The following is a 12186-nucleotide window of genomic DNA, read 5'->3' as shown; positions in this document are numbered from 1 at the left end:
CCCTGTTATTGAATAGCTAGCAACATTATGACACAACAAACACGTTGAAATGACGTCATTTTTTTTATGTTATCTTAACGGTTTTAAGGTTTTGTCTTGATTATTGACCTACATTGCACACCTGATTTAAGTGGGTGAATTTCCCAACAGAGTCTTTCTACATACATAATGACTCAAACTTAGACTTTATTTAAGCGATATTAAGTTGTATACCACTTGAATCAGTTAATGTTTGTTGAAATGGCGTCATTTTAAATCTTTATATAGTTATTTTCTCTCTTTTTTCTTCTTCCTATTGTATCTTATTCGAATCAAAATCTGACCATTGTCGATCCTCGTTGATAGCGGTCGAGTCTTAAATTTCTCACCAATTTAAACATAAATTTGATGTTTATTTAGCTGAAAACATCTCAAAATTTATGAATCTTACATCGAAAACTTCAATTTCTTGTTTTTTGATTTTCACTATTTATCTTTAGATGGAGTTCAATTATAGAGATGTTTAGGCATGTAAATTAACAAAAAGAACATAAATGAGAGTATGCTTATGTTGGTTCGTTTAATTTTAACTAAACGAACGAATGAACACGAACAACTAGACAAATGAATTTTATTGTTCGTGTTTGTTCATTAAGAAATTTAGTTTGTTCATTAAAAATGATAAACGAACATAAATAAACGAAGGTAAACGAACGAACTTAAAATTAATTAGGTTTATATTTGACAAGAGTTTTTTCTTTCGAAATAAATTTAAGATTTATATTTTCTTTAATTGATTTGATTATTTTTATTTTGGTTTAAAATTAATTGAGTTTAAAAATATTATAGGTTTAAGGTTAAACTTTATTAAATCTTAATATTTCAAATGGGTCTGGAGAAGATAAACGAACTTAAATGAACGAACATAAATCAACAGATTACTGAACGTAAATAAATAAACGGGCCTTTTGTTCGTATTCGTTCATTTAATTAAACGAGTATAAAATATTGTTCATATTTATTCGTTTAATAAATAAATGAACATAAAAAAACTTACCGCTAAACGGTTTATGAATGATTCACCGAACGTTTAGTTCATTTTATATATGTTTAGATATGTTTGATCTCCATAAAATTTCAAAAAAAAAAAGAGGATATTACTGAAAATTTTATTTCTTTTGATGTATACAAATCATAACAATAAATTCAATTTAAGATATTTGATTTTTAACACTTTATAATTATTATATAATTATTCAGACGATATCATCGTAATATTATCATCATCGTCTATTATGAAATTGATAATATTGTAAAAATATCAAATAAAAGATGCAACTAAAAATCAAGTTTCGAGAGAAAAAAATACGGATAAATAACAATTAGCAAGAGGATATTTGATTCGGCAGATTATGCTGATGACGAGTGGCGGTTGTGGATGCGGATTATCTCAGCTGTTAATGAACTGATTTGGATGGATCCGAAACCGGCTAAAGAGACTGCCCAACCTCCACCAATTGCTTAGTCTCCTCCAATGAGTGACTATGTTAAACTTAATATTGACGGAGCATGCCAAGAAAATCCTGATGTTGCTGGAGTAGGTGGATTACTTCGTAATGAAGCAGGTGCTTGGATTCTAGTTTTTGGGGCTCATCTAGGTCTCTGCACTAGTGTTGCAGCTGAGTTATATGCTATCTGCCTTGGCTTATCCCTAGCTTGGAAGTTTGGATTCAACTGTATTGTTTGCGAAGTCGATGCCAAAGTAGCTCTTCGACTCATCGAAGAAGGTGAGACTCCACTACACCTTTTAGGTAGTTTAATCGAAGATATTGGAAGCTTCAAATATCGTAATTGGATCTTACATTTTCAATATACTTACCGAGAAGGAAATTTTTGTGCCGATGATTCCTTGATGACGAGTTCATACAGTTTGAATCCTTTCCAACTGATGTTATCTCTCTTTTGGAAGCGGATTCAATTCAAGAGGAGTTGCCTTCCCCATGGGACTTGGACTACGTTTGTTTTTATATGTCCCTGTGTAACCAAAAATCTTACAATAACCTAAACATTTCAAGAGTGGCAAAAATGGGACATTAATCAAGATCGACAAAGCGAGAAATCAAACGGCTAGAAAGGACTACAAGAACATGGCAATATGGCATCTATCTAGCCCATTCAGGGGCCCTACAAAGTACAAAACAACCCCTCTCAAATTTTGAGCGCCCTATTTTCCATCACTTCTCTCACGCTACCACCCGCCGCCTCCATTCTCAAACATGGCTCAGTCTTGTTCGCTGTTCCAGTCTTCTCTCGCCTCCAAATCCAACTTCCCGTCGCTGCACCATCGGAGCCACCGCAGGTTCAATCGCCCCGCCCCTACTGTTAAATCATGTTCCTCCTCTTCCATATTTGATTCTTCTTCAGCTACTAGTTCATCCAACAATTCCAATCCCCCCCAAAAGAACCGTCGCCATGCCGATGAGAATATCCGCGACGAGGCTCGACGCCACCGATCCACTGCCAAGAACACCCTCTCCGCCAAATATGTTCCATTCAACGCGGGCCCCGACTCCACCGAGTCCTACTCTCTCGACGAGATCGTTTACCGGAGCCGTTCCGGTGGACTGCTCGACGTTCAACACGATTTGGAGGCTTTGAAGAAGTTTGACGGCGCGTATTGGAGGGAGCTATTCGATTCGCGCGTTGGGAAAACCACTTGGCCGTACGGGTCTGGAGTTGGTCAGGGTCGACCGGATTGACCCGAGATTGACCCACATCGTTTCGGCTTTCGAAGGGAACTCCAATCTGTTTTGGGCGGAACGGTTCGGGAAACAGTTTCTGGGAATGAACGATTTGTGGGTTAAGCACTGTGGAATCAGCCACACCGGCAGTTTCAAGGATCTAGGAATGACCGTTTTGGTCAGTCAAGTTAATCGACTGCGAAAACTGAAACGGCCCGTCGTTGGAGTCGGCTGCGCTTCCACGGGCGACACATCAGCTGCCTTATCCGCTTATTGCGCTGCTGCTGGGATTCCTTCCATTGTCTTTTTACCCGCGAATAAGATCTCCATTGCCCAATTAGTTCAGCCCATTGCAAACGGCGCGTTCGTCTTGAGTATCGACACTGATTTCGACGGTTGCATGAAGTTAATCCGGGAAGTTACCGCCGAGCTGCCAATTTACCTTGCCAATTCATTGAACAGTTTAAGACTCGAAGGGCAGAAAACAGCTGCGATTGAGATTTTACAGCAGTTTGACTGGGAAGTTCCTGACTGGGTTATTGTTCCTGGAGGTAATTTGGGTAATATTTATGCTTTTTACAAAGGGTTCAAAATGTGTCAAGAACTGGGGCTTGTTGATAAGATACCTAGATTGGTTTGTGCCCAAGCTGCCAATGCCAATCCACTTTATCTGCATTATAAATCTGGGTGGAGTGAGTTTAAGGCAGTCAAGGCAAATACTACATTTGCATCAGCTATTCAAATTGGTGACCCTGTTTCTATAGATAGAGCCGTGTATGCTCTGAAAAATTCGAATGGGATTGTTGAGGAAGCGACTGAGGAGGAGTTAATGGATGCAATGGCGCAGGCTGATTCCACAGGGATGTTTATTTGCCCTCATACCGGAGTTGCGTTGACTGCTTTAATGAAGCTTAGGAATAGTGGGGTAATTGGATCCGGGGACAGAGCCGTTGTGGTTAGTACAGCTCATGGATTGAAGTTTACGCAGTCTAAGGTTGATTATCACTCGAAGGAGATTCCAGATATGGCTTGCAGGTTTGCTAATCCGCCTATGCAAGTGAAGGCGGATTTCGGTTCCGTTATGGATGTGCTGATGAAGTATTTGGGAGATAAAGCTCCAAAGCACTTGTAAGTTTGGCAGTTTATGCTCTGAGATTTATACTTGCTTTTAATTTTGGTAGTGCCTTGCAGTTTCTGTGTGTTATACAAAGTTTCGATCTAGATTGCGGTACTTAGTATACAAATCATCTGTCAGCCATATTAGTAATCTAAACTTCTTTGAGTCAGAAGAAGCTTAATGTTTTTTTTCTCTGGGTTGATCAGGATTATGTTACAGTTGGTTTACTAAATTGTTGAATAAAAGGTTACATATGTGGCTTTGGGAAACCAGGCATGGTGATTGTGCCTACCATCACTCTGCATCCATGCCATGAAATTCGTATGTACGTGGAGTTATGGTTTTCAAGTGGTTCGACAAGTTTATGCTTTACTGTTCTTTTCACAACATGTGCAACTGAAAATGATAAATTCATTATCATCTAAAGGAGCTGCTTATCAAATTTGTGTGAAGTGTGGGAATTTGGGGGCCTGGCCATTAGTTAATACAAATTAATCAATTAACATTAATTACTTTAGTTGTGGTTGGTTATAAATCTCATGGCTGCTTTTGGTCATGGGTTGGTTTATCGACATGGTTAGTTGATTCTTTATTATTCGTTGGACAAGAAGTTTTATGAGCTACATTTTTTATAAAAAAAAATCCTATAGACCCAACCATATTAGAAAATTAAAATACAGAGGACAAGTGATGGTGGAGAGTTTTAAGGTGGGTGGGACCTTCCATTAATATAAATTTGTCGGGCTAAATTACATAACTGCACCGTTTGCTTTAAATTTTTCCTTTCTGACACCGTTTGACCAATATTTCCAGAAGTAGCACCTTTTCTGCTGAGTTGACAAAGGCGCGTCCCCGGGGACGCGCTTTACCCGTGTTTTCGCTGAGTTGGATGCTACGTGTGGAAGGCGCGTCCCCGGGGACGCGCCTTTGTCAACTCAGCAGACACGTATTTGTTTATAATAAATAGTTTTTTTATTATTATTATAAATTAATAATATATTATGTAAAATGTTTCGATTATAATGTAAGAATTATCAAATATTTTGTTAATGTTTGTTAAAGGTGGAGTGAATTATCTACATTAATATGATAACAATATGAAAACCAATTTGACTTTATTGTAGTTATATGAAAAATGTATGAAATTATAATATTACACATATGGTTATATTATTTTTGATTTTGATTATCGATCTATTAATTTTATCAGTTAATTTTTAAATGTTATCAATCTAGTCATCTCATAATATTTAACGAAAATATTGATGCATAAGTTAATAATTAGTATAATTACATATTTAATCTTCAAGACTTACATATTTATAAAATTAGTCTTATTGAAAATTTAATTTAATAAATTTAATCCTCCAATCAGAACATGAAATGTCATCGTATACATAAATTTTTTAATAACTTTTAATTTGTTTAATTTAATATTTTTCTCTACTTAGAAGGTAGAAATTTATTATATTTTAAAAAAAATATAACTAATAATATTAATTATTATATTAAATAAATATATTAAATATATTTATGTATTTAAAAGTTAAAAAAATTATTTAGGTGTACATACATTGACAATTATAATGCAATAACATTAAATTATTAGAAATAAAAACATTCATTTAAATACAATATTAATTACATAAGAGTTAACGGTTATATGATGATAACAGAGTTTGACATTTTTTTCTATTGTGCCCGATGTTTCTACAATGCCCACACACGTGTCTGCTGATATGGCAAAGGCGCGTTCCCGGGGACGCGCCTTCCACACGTGGCATCCAACTCAGCGAAAACACGGGTAAAGCACGTCTCCGGGGACGCGCCTTTGTCAACTCAGCAGAAAGGGTGCTACTTCTGGAAATATTGGTCAAACGGTATCAGAAAGGAAAAATTAAAAAAAAACGGTGTTAGTTATGTAATTTAGCCCATGATATGGCCCATGACATGCCCCTTGACAGCTGAATTGACTAAAAAGCTTTTCTATGTAAGTTTATAATATCCAAATTAAGGAAACTAATTTTAAACATGGGCGCAATTTAACAAAATTAATAGAAATTACAAGTACCTCAATAAATATACCCTTTTCTTCTGCGCAACAATTACAGCCATATGTGTGTGTATCCCCCTAAGGCTTAGCCGGGCTTCAGCTTTAATCTCGGTGAACAACAAATTCTGTGAATTTAATTCAGTTAATTCCTAACATTCAAAACAAAATGAAGTTGAAATATACGTTATAAATCTGTTCTCAAAAATGGTAAAAACACACAATCAGAACTTCGTTAATGCTAAAACAGATCAAATTAAACATTCTAGTATAGCACGAGAAGAAAGTCAAACTTATAACAGTCTCCTTCAGCTTAAGCTTTAACTGGCAAAAGAAAAACAGTCGGCCAATAAAACCTGGCAGCATCCAGGATAAATACTCTTCAAACCATCAGAAACTGTAAAAAACTCAAGGATTGGATCCTCATGACAGTCAACTAAAAATTAACTCCCATCAACCAGTTTTTGCATTCACAGTTATGTACCTACTAATATTTATACAATGGTGAAAATATTCTCAACCATTTGACAATGAACGCTCATACCCTTATATAGATAATGTTTGAACTCGAGACCTCAAGGGATAACAACGATTCTTTAACCACTGAGGTCGCTTAGTTCGTGCCCAATATTTCCTATCTTTTCTTTTTTGAAATTGCAATTTCTTGCTCCTCGGCTAAAAAGCCAAACGCATAGCTTCTTGGCAAATAGTTTGCAGCCTACGCAAAGAAATATTAGATTAAATAAACCAACTTGAGAAAGAAAAAGCATGAACCATGCGACATTAGTGATTAAGAAACTATTGTTATTCCTTGATATCCCATATTTGAACACCGGTATATAGGGGTATATGAGCGTTCATTGTCAAATGGTTGAGAATCTTTGAACAAATACTATCTTGTATTAATCCCAAATTAATAAAAAAACATGAGAAGGAACAGGTGAGCAATGAGAGTCCAATTTCCAACACATGGATAACTTGCAATATAAAAGGATAATAAGCACTAGAAATAGAACAGGAGAGCATGAAGCATAACACACCTGACTGCCGCCGTGCCGATCGTACACTGTAGAAATGAGCACAGTTAAATTGCTACCACACATTGACGTAAATCTCCACGGAGGTATGTTATTTGATTCAAACACGCTTCCTTCAGGTAGTTCTTATCTACAAGTGTACTTAACCTTAAATTTAATTTGATACAGTTTTATTTTCACTGAGCGACTTGATCCTTGAACCATAACATGACGGAATAATCTCAAGAAACCGAATAAAATTCATTAAAGATAATGGCCACTCCCTACACATAAGTATTTCAAAGCTGATCAAATCAAAGTTCTCAACAAGTAAATCCCAGAAGTATACCTAAAAATCATTTGGCCCCTACTGGAGTAACCATGATAATTGAGGATGCCAATGCATGAATAACACATAGCATCCCGGGACAGCTTAAATAGTAATTAAAACATACACCTACGACAAACCCCAGATTTTGACTTGATGTAGAACATACGACATTAGAAATGCTATAATGTATTAAGAATTGTAGCATGAAAACATGGAAAAAGGACGAAGTAATTAGGGTATTAGCCTAGAGTTCCAACCTGAAGGCCTCAGCTTGGAGCCTTGGACCACTGATAACAATGTACTCAACCCCAAAGTCTACAGTTGTAGAGAAGAAATTATAAGGGAACTTAATTCTCAATAAGGTTGAGACAAGATTCTTGGACTTTTTATATAAAGCAAGTTGACAATCATGAATACTATGCCAAACATAAGCTTTGAACTGCAGGGGATAAACAGTAACACAAGCCATTACAGCCACGCTTTCAACGGTGTACTTGAAGTCCTGCATTGCCTTACAAAGAAAAAAAAAATGCAGATAGCATTCTCTTGAAAAAATAATTCTAAACAAAAATGTAGATGGATGATTAAGTTTACGACCAAGGCAAGAACAGAGACATTCTGGATTTACCTCCCCCATAATGCCAGTTTTATCAGAACGTGGGCATTCTAGCATACAATCTCAGGTGCCCGTATCCAAGAGAGCAATCTCATCTGCAAAGTGCAAACATTTAGACTTTTTACTTGGAGAGAGAGAGAGATAGAGTAGGAAGGAAGGAAATGCAAAATTCATTACAAATTGTGAATTAAGCATAGCCTAGTATCAATAGAACAGTTTAAAGCCCGTATCCTAGAAACACAGTAAAAGGAAGCTCAAATTTGATGGCAAAACCTATTAGTATGAAGTTAATAAATAAACACAGTTGATAAAGATCTTACCATAGTTCCCGAGATGTTTAAGTGAAAACATGCAGCTTCAAGTAATAAAGCAGAAAATATAAAGAGCTAACCGTCCCAGTCAGTCACCAAAATCATTTTTTCCTGATTGAAGAAACACAATCAATTGTTGTATTGACATCTCGATTGAACTGCTTAGCCTCAGAAGCGAAACAATTCATGGATAAGCCTGAGGAAAACTAATACATCTGATATAGCAACTTTTAACAGTAGTTGCAGTTGGCAAAGTGAAATAAAGACGCGTAAACCACAATTATGATTATGTTTACAAGGTATAATTAAACTGGAAAAATAACTTTTAAGTAGAAACAAAAGATCTTTACACTCAAGTCACCAACTTTGAGAAAACTTCAAGACATCCAAATCGTTTCACTTGAATATAAACTTGTGGATAAATCTACAAAGTGACCTAACTATGGACCAGACAGTTGGTCAAGCAACTATCCATGTAATGTAACGATCATTTCACAACGAAAGTGATTAAGGATTTGTTTGTTAACAGTATAATAAAACAAGACTATACAAAGAAAATCAACTCAAACCATCATATTCAAGTCAGAAAGATCATCCATGGGAATTTCAAGGCCCAAGAATTCATGATCTTGTAACCTGTCATCATCAAGGTTCAACCATGAACCGAGATCTTGTCCTGGTAGCTGCAAGTCATCCAATATATCCACGCTAAACTCGTCTTTTCTCTGACATTGTTATTGGCAGTTATCTCACTTAACTTTGATACGGAAGTTGATGTTTTGGGTCGCTCAGACATCTTGCCAAGAAGGCCATTTGCAGAAACAGATAGTTTTGTTTTCTGCTTAGCATTGGATACTGGTCGACCAATCTTACTAGTTCCATTTCTAGATAAAACTTCTCTACCATGTCCCTTCCCTTCTCTGTCTCTTCCACTCCTTTTTCCTTCTGTACTGCTTGACAAAGGACTTCCAACGCCTGACTGGGCACTGTAAGTACCACCAACTACATCCTCCAGCAGTAACTCTCTCTTCTTCACCCTGTTAGAGCATGCGCCATTTTTAACAGCAGTTTGATCAGATAACCGATTTATTGGTGGAAGCATATCAGGCGAATTAACAGCATAGCTATCTCCATTTTGACCTGCCAGATAAGTACAGTGTGAGAAACAGTGGAAGCTGCATAAAAGGGTAAAGTAACATTCCACAACATAATTTGCCTCATAAGACAGAAAAATTGGAGAAAGAAGAAAGAGAAGACAACCATGCAGACTGCAAAAATACAATGAAGTGCGTTCTGCAAATGATTATATTACATGGAATGCATATAGTATAACAACTAATGGGTAAATAAACAGTCCAACTTCTAGATAATTAAATATTCTCAATGGAAATGAAATGCAGTCGCACACAGAGAATCAAGTAGATCTATCCACCTTCGTAGGAAACACCGGAGAGTAGAAAAACCAAAAGCAAATTCAAATTTTGCGGCAATAACACTTATAATAGAGATTTTGGATAAAAAAGCTCTAACTGCTATTCGGTTCTTAGTAATTTAGTTATCTTCATATGTATACAGCTGAAGGAAAGAAAAGTGTAAGAGTTAATGGATAAAGCTCTTCTGGCCAAGTAATTCATAAAGCTATGAAATGAATTTCAATTATGTAAACTTTGAGACAAATGGTGACAAAACAGTTTATTCAAAATATCAGGTCAAGGAGAAGTGGAAGGGCATTATATAATACTTGGAACTTGGAAACCAAAATAGTTTTCTGAAACTATGTTCTCTCTTCAGTATTTGAAAACCATGAGGAGTTTGAACTACTGAATAGGAGGTAGTTATCCCCTGTAACATAGAAGATCTTCACAAAATTCACTTGTATTATTATTGTTATATTTAAGTTAGTTAAAGTTATCAATAATTCCATTCCTGCTCATTTGCAACCATTTATTCTACTTTCTTTCTTTGTTAGTTTTAGCCACTCGGATAACTATTTCTTTGAAATCATGAAAACCAAAATAACAAGGAGACTGAACAACAAAAGGCTTACCATGTACTTTTCATAAGCCATCGTGACAAGTTTGTCAAGAGCAAGTTGTTCGAATTCCCTATATAAAACATGAATTATTAAATAATACACACTAGACACCGAAGACTTTAAATTAAAAGGCAAATGCAACAAACTATATAAAGAGAAGATAAAACAATACTTCTCTTGATTTCTTCTTGTTTCAGTGGCAGCTTCCAACAGTTTATTAAGCAAGCCTTTCTTCTTTGAAACCTATAGCATTATAAAATTACAAAATGAACTCAGAAAAAGTTTTAAACTTTAAGATGGAAAATCCAACAATAAATTTTGTATCAGACTCCAAATCCACTCAATAGTTCCTCCAAATTCGGTTCTATGTAGAATGCGCATATAGCAAAGTACAACTAGTAGAAGTAGATTAAAATTAAGTCGTAAAATAATCACTAGTAGTTATAAAGAAATATCAAATGCAAAGCAAATACGATGAGATTTATCAACTTCCACTGCCTGTGCTATAATTTTTTATTGTCTTCACTCCAAATAAATGCAACAAATGAAAACAACGAATAAATGTAACCACAACAATAAAAAGGAAACCTTCAGAAAAAAATGTGCCAAAAATCTGGTGTAAATGGCTGCCGATATCATAAAAAAACAAGTCAATTTAACAAAGAGATTCAACAGACAACAAACAGGTCATCCACAAATATATTCCCATCTAGATTCACATACTATATGACATTTCAGGCAATTATCATCTCTCTCAACCTCTACTGCTAATAGATTTAATTTTATCTTTTTCTTGTCCCATAAGTGGCCTCATAGAGAATCGAAATAATTCCTATTCATGTCACGGAGCTCAAAGATACTCAGGGGCATGGTTAGACTCCTTTCAAAATATCAAATTGTCAAATATATTAGGTTGTCCCCCCTAAATTCTGACTAATTCTCTTACTTCAACATAAGAGTCAAATGTTACCATTTCTCATCAAATGCAGCTTAAATGACTCTCAGTCCCAAAGAATTTTGGTAAGATGGTTAATGGTTCCAGGAGGGAGACTACATACAATCTTAGGAAAAAGGAATATCCAATCATTAACCTAAGTTTATCTGATAGGGTCGAAATTCAAAAGATTGGCCGGTCGCATTGCGGCTCATTACTTACACTCAAACAGAAGAACTCTGTCATTATTTAATTAACTGCTACAGCCAACAATATTCTATACTTTATATTGCATCAGCAAATTAAATATTTATAGTTAAAATGTAAGAGGAGCAACACTATTTACTAATGGAACAAACTGTAAGTTCAACTGGAAAAGATTTCTCAAGCATCTTACCAGTAAGATCATCATTCCCATTTAAGTTATATCTAAGTCAGAATTGCTCATCAGGTTCGCTCTCTTTTACCCGGAAGAGGATACAAATAATTGAATCGACTTCGCTTACTTTTACTTCAAATAAATCAAGATAGAATTGGATCACAGGAGTGAAAACAAACATTATCCAAGTTATCCATATTTCTTCTGTTTTGACTATCCACAGTAAAGCTGGTCTAAACTCAAACTTTACCATTTTATCCTCTAACTCCTCGATTGTACATCTCAATCATGCTTCAATCATCAAACATTATCTTTAAGAAGAAGAAGAAAATAATACTAACAATAGTATTAAAAATTGCAGGAAAATCCCATAAACTAAATCAAAACAAATTTAGAAAGTAAAACTTCAATAAAAAGTCAACGAAATTAAAACAAAAAAAATCAATAAATTAAAAGGAGAAGAAGAAAAACCTAGAGCTCGCTCGCAATCAAAGAATGTGAGTAAATCTACCTCCGGTAAATCGCGAAAACAGATGATGGCGGAGGCTGTAATTTTAAGCAAGGTAATTAGAATCTTTAAATTACGGATACGAAATTGGTTGACGTAATTGATTCGTGGTTCGGAATCGAAATTGGAAAGTTCGTACAAAGCATGGAGATGGAAAGCGCCAGTGTTT

At 35.4% G+C, this 12186-nt stretch overlaps 1 long non-coding RNA gene and 1 pseudogene across 1 annotated transcript; one reads left to right on the top strand and one right to left on the bottom strand.

Annotated features, from left to right (window-relative positions):
• Nucleotides 1-141: 141 nt before the first annotated feature.
• Nucleotides 142-10445, bottom strand: LOC120131954. Its single transcript, XR_005516966.1, has 3 exons — nucleotides 10369-10445; nucleotides 10209-10266; nucleotides 142-153 (listed from the first exon to the last, which is right to left on the bottom strand). It is a non-coding gene; the product is annotated as an uncharacterized LOC120131954 (long non-coding RNA).
• LOC120131953 lies at nucleotides 2188-4349 on the top strand (annotated as a pseudogene).
• Nucleotides 10446-12186: the final 1741 nt, after the last annotated feature.

Source organism: Hibiscus syriacus, unplaced genomic scaffold, assembly GCF_006381635.1.
Source record: "Hibiscus syriacus cultivar Baekdansim isolate YM2019G1 unplaced genomic scaffold, ASM638163v2 tig00110557_pilon, whole genome shotgun sequence".
Taxonomy (NCBI): Eukaryota; Viridiplantae; Streptophyta; class Magnoliopsida; order Malvales; family Malvaceae; genus Hibiscus; species Hibiscus syriacus.
The sequence above is the reverse complement of the archived record's forward strand: the minus strand, read 5'-3'. Positions and strand labels throughout refer to the sequence as shown.